This window comes from Notothenia rossii, assembly GCF_949606895.1.
Source record: "Notothenia rossii genome assembly, chromosome: 4".
NCBI classification, from domain to species: domain Eukaryota; kingdom Metazoa; phylum Chordata; class Actinopteri; order Perciformes; family Nototheniidae; genus Notothenia; species Notothenia rossii.
This window is the reverse complement of record NC_136902.1, coordinates 73,557,685-73,576,792: the sequence shown is the minus strand read 5'-3', so window position 1 is coordinate 73,576,792 and position 19,108 is coordinate 73,557,685. Positions and strand designations below refer to the sequence as shown.

At 38.2% G+C, this 19,108-nt stretch overlaps 1 protein-coding gene across 11 annotated transcripts in view; it reads right to left on the bottom strand.

The window, feature by feature from the left end:
* The window catches only part of lrfn1 (leucine rich repeat and fibronectin type III domain containing 1), a 134,745-nt gene that overhangs the window by 17,416 nt on the left and 98,221 nt on the right, over positions 1 to 19,108 (bottom strand). For all 11 annotated transcript variants that reach the window (XM_079674686.1, XM_079674687.1, XM_079674677.1 and 8 more), the window contains one exon: positions 8,587 to 8,702. The gene's annotated coding sequence lies outside the window, so the exon portion shown is untranslated. The remainder of the gene's footprint in view (positions 1 to 8,586; positions 8,703 to 19,108) is intronic.

Below are 19,108 nucleotides of genomic sequence, written 5' to 3'. Positions count from 1 at the left end.
ATTCACTTCAGAAACACTTGTTGTTATATTACATGGAATGCTCTTAACATCCCGATAGCAATGAATCAATTAAATGCTTTGACAATAAATATATACAAATATTTCATCTGTGGAAGCCGTGGCGCTGTGAAAAGCAAGTCCAATTATCTGAGCCGGCTCGGGGCAGATAACTGGATGGCCTACCTGCCTGTCAGCCTTCCATCTGTGCACAAACTTATCTCGTGCCCTCATTGGTCATGTGCGCGTTCGTGTGTGTTGTCGAGGAGGGGCTCTGTAAGGAAGTCTGAAGGAAGGGGCCGATTTTTTTTCGGTTGTGTACTTTCAAATTCTAGCGCACTCGAGCTGGTTTCTCCAAAATTACCTCCCCTACCTTTAACTAATTGACCCATTTAACTTTATTTGCTCAAAATAAATTGTTGAAAAATGACGTTAAGATGTCTCTGTCTAAATACTTTTTTTAATCTTCAAGAAATGCCTGCCAGGTTCAAACAGAAGTCATGTTTATAAATCAGAGGAGCATGATTTTCTGAGTAGATTATTTGCTATTTCTGCCTCAAATTGCATTTTTCAGGGAATCCAGGTCAACAAATTAAATCCGTGACATATCAGTATAATTAGTAATTATTTGGCTGCAGGCAAGCTCATCTTACACTTTGTGAGTCCCTAGTAACAACCCTGTCAGGCCTGTTATTTGAGACTAAAAGTCATATTTAGCCCTCACATAATTATTTTTTAAATCTATTTTCTTCATAGCTTTGCAGAAGTTGTTATAGCTGAATATCTGTGAAACAGTCAAATTAACTTTCTTTATAATGGAAAGTCTGCGTTACAAAAAAGGGATTAACTGCTGTGTAAAATTGTTGATGTTTTCGAAAATTGCCAAATGAAATAAAATGAATAAAAACTTGTCTGACTTTTTAACCTGCACCACAACAACACAATACTTAACATAATGCCTTAGTTACAGTGTTTTAACCCTGGTTATATATTTACATACAACAATAGAACAAAAAAGGTTAAGCCCTGCAGACTGAAATAATTAGACTGGCCAATGCTTATGGAAAGAAAAAGGAAATACTCCTCTCATATAGTGACTTTACCACCAGCTACATTATGGGTCTCTTAGCTTGTGGCTGTACCATATATAATTAGTTCACAACCTATTTGATGGGGACTGCATTATCAGAAATTGCTCTTTAATTTCTGTCTCCAATTCATTTGTAAATTAGATAAATGTGCAGCTGAATCAAATTGCATTGCAAAAGTTATCACATCAGGAACAAATAGAGCCTGAAAATGAAGACATCTGAGAACATTCAATGGGAATGAGCGGAAAAGTAGTTTTTGGTTTTATTGAGGGAAAACGTAAATTCAATTAAAAATCCTACATCAAGCCCTCTCTAGATATTTAACACCTCCCAAATGAGTGCTGCTGATATATCCAATGGGGACACATTTAATTCAGAAAATGGTTATAAATACAGCTGCTGCTTTGGATTCAATTTAATGATCACTTCCCAGGTCTGATGTATAATCTAAAACAGGGAGGGCTCGTGTGGTTTTGTCTTTTGCTTAGATCCTAGGCCATGCCCCTTTCTCTTGTTGCTCATTTTCATCAGCGTTTGCGTGGGTATCCTCCAGTTGAGTGACCTTTAATGTAAATGAATAACAAGGAAATGAAAACATTACTTGCTAAATAGTGGGAATCACAACAGTTTTTTCAGAATGACAGACGTTGAATTAGTTTAATGGATTCTGACTGATAGCTTTAATACGCTGCTGCATACGGGCGCTGAGACTAAGATAATGTCTCTATAAAGCACATAACAGCAATGTTGATTGTGACTGGGATAGTTTCAAAGACTACCTTCCTGTAATCCACAGGGCGACCTGCTCTATGCCATTATTGCACTTTAATATAGCTCTGCCCATGCCACTTGTTTATAATACTACACACAGGCGAGCTCATTGTGCTGCCAGGACCACTTTTAACATCCCTGCCTCATGTGCAGCTCCTCCTCCTCCTCACTCTTCTCTGCCTATGAGCCAATGCAAATTACAGTAACAGCTTGGACGTGAGTATAATCTCAAGTGGTGCGAGCTGGGCTCCATGGCGAGGCATGCAGGCAGATGGAAGCAGAGCCTCTGCCAGGCCTCTTTAGGGGCTCCCACTCTTTCTCCAGCATGACAGACAATAGAGGAGCTGTGGCTCATAACCAGCTACTAGTCTGACACTATGAAGCGGCCTGCTCCCAAACACTGTATCTGGCAATGATATAAAAGAAGGGGGGGGGGTTCATGTCATGGCCTTGTTTAGAAGGATGCACAGATGGACACTGATAATGCAGGATATATCATGAGCCACTTACAGGACAGTGAGTAAGGGAGGATGATCAGATATTCACATGAAAGAGCAGTGAAGTGTGTTATACTGCATGTCTCTGCATAGCAGGTGGTACAGACCTTTCCTTTGTGCTATGGTCGATACCTACAAATATTCCTTTAAGTACAAATACTGTGAACATTTGTTTAGCAGTTGGCACCTTAGGAATAAAGCTTCAATCCTCTTGTTTTGTAAAGCATGGAGGCTACAATTCCACTCCTTCAAAAATAAAATGCACCTTTTACTTTGTAATGAATGAGCTCCAGGCCTTACGAGCACAACAACAACACAGATGAGAGGGTTTCTGTTTTGTGGCTCTGGGAGAGAGGCTTGTTTATGCTCACAAACACTGATTGTGCTATTTTTGTCTATTAATGTAAATTGATTTTTAAACTCAGTTGTGTCCCTGGTAACTAATGAGTATTATGTAATAAGGTTGTGTCATCTGCTCTGAATTCGTAATCATTTGAAGTAGCTGGGCGACAGACATACAGTTTGTGCTTCAAAGGAGTTCAAACAGCGCCCTCCACCCCCCCCATGCCAGATACATACATAACAACAAACGGTACAAAAAAATATGATGTATGAAGAAATCAATCGACTCTGAGTCAGCTGTGTGTCAAGATGAGGCTGTTTAAGTGACTCAGCCTTCAATGTGTTTGCCAGCCCTGAGTGCATCTGCACTAACAAAAAGATATCTGACAGAGAGAGAGCAAGAGGGAGACGCTGAGCATAACTCCCCTGGAGCTACGCCTCAATTGTATCTGACTTGTGCTTGCACGCATGCAGGTGTGTTGGATTTTTATCATATATCACCATCTTTAGCTACACCATCTCAAATTCAGAAAGCCCTTGTTATTCAGAGACGTGGGTGACATGGAAAGTAGATCTTAATTTATGTGGATGATTAGCTGCAGAAACAAGATTGCGGTGTGGAGATGAAAACTTGAACATGTGCCTTGAACCTCGAGGATACCGGGAGCTGCTATTCGACACCGCCTGTCACTGCCTTCAATAGTTGGTATTCCAGGAAACACTGGCTGCAAGACTCAGATTACTTTGACAAGAGAAGCAGACCACAGAACACAAGACAGCTGAGGGAAGGCGTACATACTGCCGCCACTAGACTTTAGAATATGTAAGGATAATAACTTGACCTCCTCTTCACTCTCCCCCTTGATCCCTGATTAAAAACATGAATTCACTTCCTACTTACAGAGCATCGTATTCTGAGCTGTAGCACCATCAATTTGAACAAGCAGAGATGAACTAGTAGGGAATCCTGTAGTTACGCCTCTTATCGCCCTTAAACTTGACAGCCAGGATTAAACAGCTGGGCGAAGACGTCAAAAGAATACATATGGGCCAGAACTGCTGTAATTTCACAAAACAAATGGCTATTGTTTAACAGGTAAGGGTACATTTGATTCTTATGAAAAGGATTAATTTAACCATTGGAAAGTCTTTTCTTTTTTAGGACAGTAACAAAACAGGAAGCCTTACAGTGCAAAACATATGCAGAGTTATGCAAGGGGCATGACTATTGTAGACAATGCTTGTTAGGTGTACAATGACAAGGGGGAGGGGGGACACTGAAGGGAACAGCAGTTATGCTCAATTCAGTAACATAAGCTGTCTAATTAGCATTGCCCTGCCATTCCCTTTGAACCAGAGGAGGACAAGTGGGAGCCATCGTATTTCTTTGTTCTCAGCACTGTGTGATTCCCCCCTGACCGCAGGAACCACAGGGGTACTGACCACAGGTCAGAGGTAGGTAAAATAAGCTCACCTCCCATCCCCCTCCTTACTGAACCGCCCCGGAGGAATTACCCAGACCTTTTCCTTGAACTAGACCCTTGGCAAATCACAGCTACTGGCAGCATACAGCATCCACTATTGTGCCTGAATGTAGTGCAATGACATTTTCAGGATGCAAGCCTACTTTGAGCACAGCAGACATATGTTAAGGGGAAACAGGTACCTACTGCACTTCAGATGCACACAATTATTCTCGGCTGAACGCTCTCTGAAGACGTAGCACAGATCATTAACTCTATTCTCTTGTGTGCCAGGTTTTAATTAATAGTTTTATGCTATATAATGTGGGATTGAAACATGTTACTGCGTTTATGTACTGCCACAGCCTTTTATGGCCCATTTCAAGTAAGATAGAGGTCTAGTCAATTACACTACGACTCCAGGTAGGATCCTTAAGTTACACGCATGGCTCAGATAGTTTCAGGAACCTGGCGGAGTTAGTTAAGCCACAAGGTGCAAGGATGGAGAGTAATTATTCACAGAAAAGTGTTTTTTGCAGCACCCTCTAGGTTTCTTACGAGAACTTCTCTGAGCAATATACTCCTGTCCAGCCGTCAAAATCCAGATTAAAGAAAAAAGAAGAGACCCAAGATGGTGCAATAAGCAAGAAAGAACAGTGGGCGGTGGAGAATGTGCCTTCAGGCCTTATTTTGCCCAGTGTATTACCTTGCAGGCTATGCTCCCCTATCTTAATGTGAAAGCTCTCGGGCTGTATGTGGTCTTGGAAAATGACCGCAGGCGCTACTCAGCTACTCAACGCTAAGCTACTGCTTATAGTTCTGCAAATTTAGAGGATAAGAACAATAAATGAATTCATACAGTATACATTTATTATTTTCTTTAAAAAATCAAGCCTCTATTTTAATAATGTTTGAAGGAACATTATGTAAGTGGGATTAGAGCATTAACAATGCAGATATTTACATAGTAGGTATTTGTTCATGTTTGGGAAGCACGATAACCTGTTTTTAACATACATTGTTTAACATATACAGTATAATATATATTATTTCGTTAAACAGCCCCTGACTTCATTCAAAAACAACTATCACAGTTTTTTTTCACACACCATCTGTTTCACGGAGAGTTAAATCAGACGTGACAGGAAATAATCCCGGTACAACTACCCTGTAATACATAAACATCTAAAGTCCTTACACATCTTAGATATGACAGTCTTATATTAAGCTATAACATGCATATAGTGTCCATTATTGTCAAATGTACATTTCAGCAGGCTGTGGAATGTATTCTGTCCATAAACCACCTAATGCATGCATGTAAAGTTCCTGACCAGAAATAATATCTACCCAGCCCGCTCCCACACATTCTTACAACACTGTGACCCTGCAGACATTGTATGCTGTCCATTTAAGATTTTTAAACTATATATATATATATATATAGAGGATATATATATATATATATATATATAAGGTCTGACCCCAAATAAGTAACAAATAGACGACTTGATCTAAGAGCCAGATTCAACTGCTAATGTCAGTCAAATAGTAGCAATGACAGCACACATGTGATTATGAAACTAACTATTACATCATTAGGGCTTTATAAGGATGCTAAATGTTTCACTTGACTTAGGATGGCATTTCTCCCAATAATTCATAATATATATAGATGATTTAGCTGCCAGCTATTGATAATACTGTTAATAAATAACAAAAAATGTACTTGTCTTTCCAATCAATGTCTGTAGTGTGTGTGATTAAATCACTATTCGACTCTTTGGGACCATCAGAGCAGCATGGTGATAGCCTCAAAAAGGCTAATTGCTGAGAAATTGTATTTTTTTAAAACAGATAAGTAGGTATTTTAGAATAGCTTGAATAAATGGGAATCTCGTAACTAAAGCTCTTACCTATTACATTAAGTGTTAACACCTAATAATACATAATAATGTCTTTAAATTAGTATGTATGCTGTAGTTTTAGTTTACATGCATTGGATGTCTAAATGTATTGTTATCATATCTAGTAAATAAAGATGACTCAGATGTAACTCCCCCCACATGGCTTTTAAAAATGTGTAAAAAACAAAGAAGAAAAAATGAGTTTTTGCAAATTTGACCCAGTTCTGCTCTGCACCTGTAGTTTCACCATCTTTTCTGTACTTTCTGTAACAAATTCCCACGGGTGTTCCACATAGTACTGCATCTTCAATATGCTGATGTACCACTGGTAACACAACAACATTTTCATAATAGTTAGAGCCACCCTAGCTACAGTATAGGCGGTCAGGTCAGGTTATGTATTTGTACCCGTAGGTAGATTTTGTTTGCAGAGAAACAGACAAGGGATCCATCCTGACACACTCTAAAAACAAACACAAACAACAGACACATCTCTAATAAAAGGACTAGTAAAAAGTACAAGTATACGCTCAACCAAATCTCAAAAATATTTCAAAAACATTTTAAGAAGGAAAACACTTGTACAAACATGGACATTCAAAATTCACAATTAAATAAATAAATAAAAATAGACATCTGTGTGACACTCCTATGATGTGTTAATGTGTGCAATAGCTGCTGGGATAAAACTGTTTTTATACCGCTTCGTTCTACTCTTTGGGACAGCTAACCTCCGGCCCGAAGGAAAAAGCTTGAATTCTGAGTGCGGAGGGTGGGAGTCATCATCTAATATGGAGCTGGATAACCGCTGTAACTGCCTGAGGTACAGGGTCTCCAGGTTTGGCTCACCAATCAGTCTGCTGGACCACTTTACGATCTGACTCAGAGAGGTTCTGTTCTTTAAAGTCAGGTTACCAAACCATGACATTAGTGAAAAAGACAGAATTGCCTCGATAACAGCACGATAAAACATGATCATCATGGTTTTGTCAATGTTAAAATAGGACAGTTTCCTAAGACAGTACAAACGCTGGTGCCCCCTTTTGCACACAGCTTCACAGTTTGGATCAGAGCTCAATTTTGAGACAATAATTGTCCCGAGATATGTGCATGATTGCACAAATTCTACTTTCTGATTCTGGATTGTTAAGACTTCATGTATGTGGGGATGTCTTCTAAAATCAATGATCATGTCCTTGGTTTTGCTTATGTTCAGTTGTAGATAGGACTCCTCACACCACCTGACAAAGTCGTTAATGACAGGGCCGTGGCTGGTCTCATTGTCCTGGAGCCTACTAACAATTACAGACTCATCTGCATACTTTAAAATAGTCCTATTTTCCCACCTACTTTGACACCTATTAGTGTAAAGTATAAATAATAGTGGTGAAAGGACACATCCTTGTGGGGAGCCAGTGGAGGAGCTAACTTGATCAGATAAGGTCCCATTCACCCTCACTCTTTGTGTCCTATTGGTTAAAAAACCAAGAATCCATAAGATTATTGTTTATTTCAAATTGTTCTAAAAGTCTGCCAATTAAAATATGAGGTTGAATTGTGTTAAAAGCAGAGGAAAAATCAACAAATAAAAGTGTAGCATGAGATCAATTTCCCTCCAAGTGTTTACAAAGTCAGTTAAATAAGGTGACCGTGGCATCCTCTACTCCTCTGTGTGGCCTGTAAGCAAACTGCATGGGATCGAGTGCATGCTCAGTCTTCCTTAAGATTTGCTCTGACTAGTTTTTCCAATGTCTTCATTAGAATTGATGTAAGTGCAACTGGTCTAAAATCATTAAGAGCTTTGGGACCTCTGGACTTGGGAACAGGGACTACCACGGCATCCTTCCAAATCTTTGGCACATGCTGTGTCTGTAAAGACATATAAAAAATGTAATGGAACACACGGCTAAGTTCTTTTGCGCAAAGTTTAAGTAAACGACCGCAGATGTTGTCAGGTCCATGACTCTTATTTATTTTTACTAAATGGAAGGCCTTTTCCACTTTCCTCTGGTCTATGTTAAAATGCTTATTGTCTTCAAGTTTAAGCTTCAGTTCAGATATATTATTACTGAAATCAAATGTGTCAAATCGACAAATCGGCATTTGCAAACTCAACATCTGAATTAAAGCCATCCAGAGTCACATGGCAGCTATTCTTTGTTTCCCGGAGGCCTGTTATGGTTTTCATGCTACTCCAGACTGAGCCCAGGTTGTTTGCAGCCATTTTGTTTTGAAGTTCGGATCTCAAATTCTGTTCAGCTTTCAGAATTTCTATTTTAAGTTCCTTATTAGAATTATAAAGATCAGAGGCACTTCCCTGTTTAAAAGATTGTTTCTTTTTCTGAATGCTGGAGTTAACCGCCTTGGTCACCCATGGTTTGTTATTAGGGTATATTTGGACTTGCTTACACTGAATAATCATGTCTTTACAAAAGGCTGTATATGAGCATGTTACATCGGTGGAGCCGCAAATGTTCTCAGTCAATATGCAGTGACTTGGAAAACACGACAAACCCACCAGATATCAAGCCCCGGTCTCCATCGCAGGTTTCACATCAGCATCCCGATCAGCGGGCAGTCAGAGAGTCAGAGATGAGGAAGGCGACTCCCACTGGCGTCACAGTAAAACACCACCTAAAGGGCAAGAAACATGTTTTTTAAAAGAATAAAGACAGCTTGGCTTACAACACTGCAACACCCCGTCAGACGTGGGGTTGTTCTAACACATTTAGGGATGTTTATCTACCTCTCGACTGCATTCTTGTGATGAAGAAGACATTCCTCAACTTACAACATAAGCAGTCATACATACATAATCTCATTGACTAAGCTTGCTCCTTTTTCCACTTGGCAGCTTTGGGTGTGATATGAAAGCTGATCTGATTATGAAACAACAAGAAAGAGGCATAAGCAGCAGAAGAGGCTGTAGAAAACAGAGTTTGGAGATACCACAACTATGAATGTGTGTTCTGTCATTAATATTTCACTGCATCATTGTAGCTAAAGGAGAACAAAGTGTAAAGGGGAGCATAATGAAAAATTCATCATATTTTGACACAGCCTTGGAAGTTATCTTTGCAAAACAAAGAGCGGGCAAATGTTCTGCTGTAACTGGGAAAATAAGGTTATAAATGGGTCCAAATAATTACTGCATACTTTAACATGAGGATTTTGCCATGCACATATCTGATAAAGATGGATGAGGGCAAGGATTTGTAACTCACTTAGGAAGCTATTTCTAGGCGGCTGCAAAACGTTTCTTTCATTTCTGCTTTTTTCTCAAGCAGGAGGGCACTGACTGTCAAGGTCACAGGCCTTCAGTTTCTCACTTGTCCCTAAAATTCAAAACAAGCTACAGAACCTCAGCACGCAACCCAAGGGAGATTACCATATCGCTCACATTTGTCTGCAGAGAGCCTTCGAGCATTAAGAAAAACAGAATTCTCCACTCAGGTTCTTCTTAATGCTCTACTCCACACCCATTTGTATTCAGAGAGGGACTTTAGGCTTGTCACCTTAAGCTATTCATCCAGCCAAATGAAGTATTAATGACGCAGGCTTTTTCTTTTTGATACGTCACTCCAATCCTTTTCAAATCATCCCGTTTTCTAGCCAGAGCTGTCATGTCAGAGTTTAAGAAATGAGAGAGAAAAATGTGAAGTTGTCAGTAAATGTAACACAGTCTATAATTTCACAGTCTATCATGCCATGCATATTAACTGCGGTTACCCGGCCCCCTCGACAGGCAATGTGTCAGTAAGCAACCACTGGGAGGTGCATGAAGTTGTTACATTTGAATCGCACAGAAAGTCCTTCACCTGCTGGTCAGACCCAATGGATTAACGACTGATTTCTCGGTTCCATCTTCCATTTCCAAGCATCAAATCATCACCTGGCCCACTGGGATAAACCAGGAGTCGGCCCAGGAAAAGCCGGTCTCGCTTAATCTCCAACATGTCTGCCCTTCACTGTATCAAACACTCCACTTCCCCGCTCCATTTTGCTCTTGCGGCCACAATATTTTTACCTCTCTATTTCTCATGTTAGTTTTCCCCAAGCCCTCATATGAAGTGAAAAGCAGGAAAAAAAAATCCTCAGTGCAAGGCAACTTTGGCCAAAGGACATATTCCATCAAGTCATTATCCATCAGGGTGATGCCTTGCTATCAGGGCTAAACAAAGGCAGTTGTTCCGGAGACAGTGATGCTCCTGCGCTGCCAGCTTTGTGACTTAAAATACTCCGGTAATTCAACAAGGGTGTCAGAGATTTCCCTTTTTACCTCATTACCTTTATATTCTGTCCCTCACTTCACACAAAGATGACATTATGTGTGTGGCCACAAATAAAAGAAAGGTCAGTCTGGTTACATGAACGATGAAACATTTCATTTTTTAAATCTCTTTCATAAGAAAATATCCTTAACATTTACAAAAACCCCTTTGCAACTAGCAATTGCTGGATAAAGAGGGGCTTATAGGTATGCAACTATATTCTGGTAATGCAAAACCTAAAAAAATATTGGAATGATGTTTTCAAAGCTTTTAAGGAAATATTGAATATTGACATCCCAAAAAACCCAAGATTATCCTACTGGAGGGGTACATAAAGGGATAGAAGGGAAAAGTCTGTATTGTTTACTGCTAATTTGGTTTTCAGTTGGGTGAAAGGTATTATTCTGAACAGGGTTGAACACCCCCACATATCATTCATTGGATACAAATATGGGATATATGAAATGAAACAAATAACACACACTAAGGCTACAAAATCCCAAATAATATACTGTAGGACGTTGATACATGGGCTTAGAGTACCAGCAAAATAAAATAGACTTTTTTAGATTTATTTTGTGATTGTTGTCTTTGATTATCCTCAATTCTAAAACATTTAACAAAACTGAAAGGAAATCATTGACATTGTGGTCTGTAAGGAGTCATTTGATAATATAACGTCAAGTATTGTTTCCTATAGTTTGCATTGTGCTAACATACAATACCAATTTAAAATTTGTATTTTAAAAACAACACCAATATAAATGTATTTGACTTAAAAATACATTTTGGTCGTAAATGTGCCTGCAGTGAAAGCATAATCTGCCCATGCAGTATATTGTATAACAATGAGTTTGCTGAGAAACTAGCACAGGGATATTATTGTATTAGAACGCAGAAGTGAGATATCTGAAATAAACTTTCTTCTATATCAGGATTTGCTTTGAAGACTCTGCCTACAGCAAGTTTCAGGAAAAGCGGATCAGAGCTGCATCGATTTATTTAAAGATTGGAATAAAATATAATTCATATCTCATACTTTTTGTGTAAGCACACAAGATTACAAATAACAAATGTAAAAGACAATATCAGAATAATCTTTCTTCCGTCTTACAAAGAGGGGGGCTTTTTTCTGTCTTAGATACCAGTTCAGCAAAAGCAGCAAAAGAAACCTCTGCAGAAACCTTGAGGCGTCTCATTACATCAGATCCTGCTGACCATCAAAGAAGCCTGGGAGCTCCAATCAATTATAGATTTCAGTGAATGTATTCATATTGGAGATAGTCGCCTTCCTTTGTTCTCCATTCCCCAGATAACAACGGAAGTGATAGCAATGTCTGAGTTTACCAGCAAGGAAAGCGAAGAACAACATAATTGAATAAACCAGAGCAATACAGGGATTAATTCCCCCATAGCTATGAGAGGAGGTTTTTGTGTATTTATTACAGACTTTAATCATTTCCGATTGTGAGACTGGAGTAAAGGTTTTGGCTAGAACACAAAATGTCTACAAGTACCTTGTTTCCTTAAACGCAGCGATCACAGTTGAGGGTTAAAGCAGCCGCAGGAGTGACACACTTATTAAAGGACATTCTCAATGTCATCATGACTCAGCAATGGACTGACACAACCACTCGTTCAGGAAACAACGAGGCAGTTTGGAGGTGTAGAGTAGCCTGATAACTTTCATATCTGTGAGGTCAAACTCATCCTCAGATCACTGAAACTGGGCGCCATTATACTATTCCTCTATTCCCCAGGTTGTACAGTCATGTACTCTTCATGTCAACACCTTGATTAATGACTTGATTTACACACAGGATCATATTCGCTGCATGGCAATATATCAATCATAGTGCTGGATGTATTCATGGTTTTTCAGCAGCTGTGTTGACACAGTCAAAGCCTAATTACATCTACCTAATAGGGTTGCATGAACAGCAGTGCCTGGAAACTGTGAACATATTGAAAATATGTCACTAAGTGTAGACTTGATGTGTTTAAATGTATAGAATTTATCAAGTTTAATCACTGGGTCCAACATTCTCAGAGTCAAGTGGGGACACAAAAGTCAGGTGATTATTAAGGAAGAGCATGTTGTTTATTTCTGAGCCGTTACCACTAATCTAAAACTTCTTCAGACTCTAATGAGCGCTCCCATCGCACTGGCCTGGTGTGAACCGAGCTGAGCTCTTTACTTCAAATGAGACAAAACCTGTTTCAACGGAAAATTGCTTGTCGGAGCAGTTTGATTGAATAATTATCTTTTTATTAGCTTCTTCAAACCTTTGGCATTAAAGGTCATGTAAAGATGAATGGTGGGTGTATGTGTGTTCCCCAGCCAATCAATACTCATGAATCGGGCACTGACAGAGGACAAGGTTACCAAGAGAGGGCCCGGCCTTCTCAGTGATAATTAAGGCTGGTTGTATGGTTAGACTAGATCAGACAAGGCTGGTAGATCATACATCCTGAAGAAGGCTATTTGTGCCCTACACAGAGCTTGTTAACTCAGCCTCGATTTAAACATGTTCAACAGTGGACAATTTCACAGTGAAATAGTAGTTTGGATAAATATGTTTTGCTTATTTTTTGGGCTAGTGGATGTCCTTATATTGGGCGCACAAGATTTCATATTATATATTCAAACACATAAAAGATGAATTAAATCTCTGAGCTTTGATCACAAACACACTAAGGTCCTCAAATCCGTATATGGAATTGATATAGATTGTAAAAAAAAAAGAAGAAAATACAGAAATGCTTTACTTTATTACATCCTATTTAGCATTATATGTCTGATATACATATTTCATTAACTTACTTAATTAATTAATGAATTAAAACTTTCATTCAGTTAGGTAAACATAAGGACATTAGCTGTGTTTTTAGAAATGTACAACACAGAACAACATGATTGTAATCATATAACATGATATATGATTAAACACATTAACAAATTCTAACTGTAATAAAACATGCATGAACTATTTGATACAAAAACATGAGTCACAGGCAGCTTTTATCAGTCTCACAAAGACATGTGCAGCTTGAAGGTTCATTCTTGACCTAGGTAATAGTTATTTGTTAAAATTATTCACGTATGACAACTTTCATGTTCAAAGTTGTGGCCTTCAGCACTGAATAGAGTGTGGTGAAGGGGATTGAATATAATGTATATTCATAGATACATATTTAGTCTAAAAATGGTTTTATATTATTGCAGCTTTCTTACATTGTGATAGTTGATGCACATTTCTCTTACAATGAAGAGATACCAAAAAAGGAAATTAATCCTTTACATTGGAGAAAACTAAACACAAACTACAGACCGTATTACAATAGGATCACACCAGAGGTGGTGCAAGATCAGTGCAGCAGCATAAAGTGTGCAGGACAATGTCCACCTCCTCACCTCCTACCACTTTGCTTCTGGATCCTTTGCTAATCTACAAATGAGTGTGTATTCAAAATCAAATACACAAGGTTTGTGAACACATCTTACACGGTTGCTACCTAAACATTATGACAAACGAGCGTTGAAAATAAAAAAGCACAACTTAGGCTTAATGTCATTAGTTTTGCACGTATTTAATCATAAACCAAAGTAGTGCAGAAAACTAAATGTTGGTCTGAAGATTGGAGCTAGAACATGACTATGTGTTCCGAATGACATGGCAATGGATCTATAGTTTTTGGGGATTTTTAACTGTGTAGTTGAAACGTTGATGCCACTTCAACAAAACCTACAGGATTCATCATCTGGACAGCCTAATGTTTGTACAATAGTTCATGTCAATCCAACCAATGTTTGCCAAAATCTTTCATTATGAACCAAAGCCCTGGAATCAAAGACAGCCACATGAGAAATAGTCATATTTAGCTCACATAAAGTCCTAATTATGTTGTTTGCACACGCTGCTTTGTGAAATGTCTTTGAAATCTTGTTGGCTCCAGTTGCCTTTCAATAATTTGGGTAAGGACTGGATGACTGGACATGTTTGACCGGCCAACATCTTGTAAAACTTTGTAGCAGTCCATAGCTTACTAAACATCAAACATCATAATATGGTATTCATCCAAGGCTACTGGCAAGTGCTGAATCATTTATCATCAATCATTTTCAAAGATCGCAGCCAAAATAAATATTAAATAACATTTGCTTTTGAAAGTGTTGACATATTTGTTCTACAAAATAAAGCATCATCAAGAGTATGAAGCAAATAGTATTTTGACACATCTCTGAACCAACTTTTGGCAGTTGAGATGCATCAGTAGGTGTCAAGTTTTGACATTGAAAATGAAGAATAGTGAGTGGAATAAAATTGACAATATCTCTGGTTCTGCTGCATCGAATTTGATTCCTAATACAAAACAATGATAGAAAACATTGTTATAGAAATGCATTGCTGAATAATCGAGAAATATTTTAAGACACGCCTGTATTTCAACAGAGTGATCTCAATGTAAATCAAGCAAACTGCTGAAAATGCTCGCAAGCGTACCCCGAGTTGGGATTGTTTTGTTTTACTCTTTAGTATGTTATACCAGGGGATACTTTCAGAGCCTCCCCTTTTAAATGCCTAAATTATTTTATTAAAATAATCAAGGTATATTTTCCCTTATGAACAAATAACTCACTCGGATTAGATTTCACATTTCCCTAATCCCAAAGAGTTTTGTAGTTTTGCATTGGGTTCCACCAATAACGTGCGTAATCCGTCCGCAGGCAGATATTTTAACACTGTGTAGTGTGTACAGGTTTTGGTGCCATCACAGCATGGTGCAGTTTATGGAAATGTTTGGGCGTTTGATTTGTTCATATCAGATAGACGGGAAGAAATATTACAAGGGCCTTAGTAATGTAGCTAAACAGAAGCAGTGCCTAAATATGGCTTTGAGGCACAGAAGGAAATGAGATTATTATGAACGGTATAGGACTCACACGGCTCAAGCTGCTCATATCGAAACCTACAACTACAATTCAAACTAAGATTGTTTTTGCAGAGCTATGTTCTGGATTTGCTTGGGTGAATATTCATATCAAACCTCATTAACTAAGCTACATCAGCTCATGATGAGGAGGGTTACAAATATAGATCACTGTGTTATTGTTTAAAAACAGGGTTATTTGGTGTTGCTGTCTGCATGTCTCGTGCCATTAGCATGTGGAGTCATTCCAGTAACTGTGACAAGTTGATCATTTTGTGCAGCCGTAATAAGGAATGACAGGTCTGATATACTAAATGAAGGTTTTACAACTAGCTCTCCTGCCCCATTGAGCTTTAACCTGAGAATGCAAATCAGCTTCATGAAAACCAAGTGATTTCATGGTTCACTGACTGCCACAGAAGCATATGGCCTGCAGTCTGCAGAAAGAATGTACTGTGAAGGAGGGGGTTTACATATAGATCTTACCATAATCCGTAACTTTTCATTTAGTTATCATTCAGTCATATTTAGTCGCCTTTACATCTGTGCTGCAGCATCACAGCTTGCTGCATTATACTCTTGGGAATTTTTAAAAACACCGGGGAATTCAAGCCACACAGCTTTTTACACCATCAGTATTTACAGTATGTGGAAAAGACGTGGTCCTCTGTTCACAAATTCAAGCATAAAGATTACAAGGGCTTAGTATGACAAGTGCTAGCATATCCTGTTACATACAAGCCTCTAAGCAGGGTTATGAGAGAGTAATGGAGCTGCCTTTAGCTGGGTCAACATTTCTCACAATTAATTGAATACTGCAAAAATAAAATATTGGCACCTTTGCTGTAAAAATCCCTTTGGACAGATCAATGATTCTGGGGGATTCTGAGGCAACATATTCAAAGGCTGAGGAGAGAATCTTTTGTAAATTATTTTTACAGCCCCCTCTTCCCCATTAAAGTGGGAGGGTAAAACCATTTTACAGAGCCCCAAGCACGAGCGTAATTTGCTAAATTAATGTGACAACTTATCTGTAAACAAGAGCTGGGACTAACTATGAATCATAGCCAGATATTTTTCTTTATTTACCATGTGCAAATAATGTCATATTTGTGCCTAAGCGCTGCCAGAGCTGCCAGTTTGACAGGATGTGGAGGTGGTGGTGCAGCAGTCACCAACAAAATAGGTTAAAAAACAAGTGCTGTTCATTTTCCTTGCCCATCAAAACATCCCAATTCTCACCAGGCCGTTAAATACTCAGGGTTCTCTTATTTGGGTTTCTTTTTTAGTTCATTGACAACAGTAACAGTTGTCTGTGAAGTAAACAGTCAGGATGAAGAGAACAAGCAGGAGAGGAGAAGTTTGATACAAATCGTTTTCCAATATGTCGAAGAGGAATACATGGAGCTTGTCTGATTTCCTCAGCTCTCATGTTATTGGTGCTGAATTCCAAAATCCATATCCTTCATTTGTCTTATTGGCTTTTCTATAAATCAAGTTGAATCTACTGCTGCTTCTGAATAACATTACATATAACCAGTCTTTTTGTCATTCATTTAAAGTAGACTACGTTTAACTGTGACGTGCATTAATATATGAACTATTTACAATGTTTGCCTTGTTTGTTACCTGTGACTTCCTGACATGTCTTTGACTAAAAGTGGAGTATTTGCTAACAAACAACTCATCTGGATCTCAAAATGTAAGCTTTAACTTCATGTGCGTCCAGCACTTCCTCATTCCAACCTGAAATATATCACAAACTCTTGGATGGGTTGCTATGAATATAACCATGGTCCCTTCAGGTTGAATTTGGTGACCCTGTTCAATCTTCTAGTGCCAACATCAGGTTAAATAATACTATATGTATATATAAATATTAATTAATTAATATTAATATACAAACTTTATTTATATAGCATCTTTCATGCAAGATGCAGCCCAAAGTGCTTTACAGATACAAACTAAAGAGTGAGGAACATAGAACATAACTAAAAAACAAGTTTTAAACAAACAGAAAGCGTTATATCACATGACCATAAAACAATAAAACATGAACAGTGATACAACTACTGTAAAACTACCCCAAATTAAAAGCAACATTAAAAAAACAGGTCTTTAATTTACTTTTTAAAACTCCATCAGTTTGCTGTGCTCGGATCCAATGGGAGGCAGTTCCACTGTTTAGGGCCATAAAGACAGAAAGCAGCCTCCCGATATTTCTAGTGTAATACTTTTGGTACTTAAAGAAAGGCATTGGAGGATCTGAGTGTCCTTGTAGGGTTATACAAATGAAAGGCAGTCAGTGATGTATGTAAGGGCCAGGTTATGTAAAGCTGCTATGAAAGACAAGGTAACCAGTGCAGTGATGCCAGTACAGGGGAAATGTGATCCCTTTTTTGTGTTTGTTATAATCCTGGCCGCAGCATTCTGAATTCATTCATTCTTTAAAAGTTTTTAGGGAGACCAGTTAAAAGAGATATCCCAGTTTTATAAATAAATACCGAAAACGAATGATTTCCCATCAGCCTCAGCTGCTCTTTGTGTTAGGATCATAGACTGGTTAGGATGCAGATTTCTGAAAGGAAAGATGCAGTCCATGGTATCTGAGACTTCACATTGAATTCACTATTGTTTGTGTTGCTGCTGTTTACAGGCACTACAGGAATGTGGTTCTGTTTTTGTTCTGTTTTGTTTTTTGTAGCGTAGGCTGCAACTGCATGTTGTTGTGCAGCCCTGTGTTGTAGAAGGACAAATGATCCTTGAATGGTAAACATCACCAAGCTAGCATTGTAAATTTTAGGCTTTGCTAAAAGCAACACTGTGGAAAGGTATTGCCTCACAGAGCCTCTAGCATGGCTGTGGACTCTTAGTCTTGTTAAATGATACAGAGCTAAGTCATTTTGTGTATTAAACTGAGACACTATTTAAAGTTAATGTTTTTACTTTGGTTTAATGTTATGTAAGTTCCCCTGAGCCCCTTTTTATGCCAGACAGAATAAATGCTTCCTCTTGTCTCTTTGAAATTACATTTGTGTAGTACTAATTTGTTTCTCATGAACATCGAACACTTTGGTATATAAACCCTTAATGTGTGTCTCCTTTGCCTGCTGCGACCCTAGAGTCCATAATTTTGAGTTGTTCAATAAATAACATAGGACCTAAAATAAAATAAAAACTTTTAGGAGGTTTCTACAAAGTCTCACTGAACTTAAAAGATAAAAACTCTCCCCAGACCCTTTAAAGAAAATACTGAAAAACACCAGCCTCAACACATTAACAATTAATCACATTTAACGCGTTGTACTTAAAAGTGAAATACCGATAACACCTCACTGCCCTGTTCTTGAACTACACATTCAAAGGGAGCTTTCAAAACCAAGTTTAACCGGGGGACAACTTTTTATATCACACACAATCTTAAATTCGGTTTCACCCTAAGAGTATTTTGTCTGAGAAAAATTACATTTCACAATGAAGGGACCTTCATTCAACCTTTTGAGCAGAAAGGGAGCTGAATGATTATTTTTAGTGGTGCACGATAATTATCGGTCCGATAATTATATATATATATATATATATATAATATTATTATCGGGAATCTGTATCGGTCTTGAGAAGCAGGAAGTTATCGTTATCGGTATCGGTTTCAAAAAACCAATATCGTACATCCCTAATTATTTTCCTTTACTTATAAACATATGAAAATACAACCTCAAACTGGTAACTCATTTTAATCCATTGAATACAAAATGGGGTTTTTCATAATTTGCAATTCAAGGTTTTTCATATTAAAGCTGATTATATCAACAGTCTAGTTTAGTTTAGTGTAGTTTA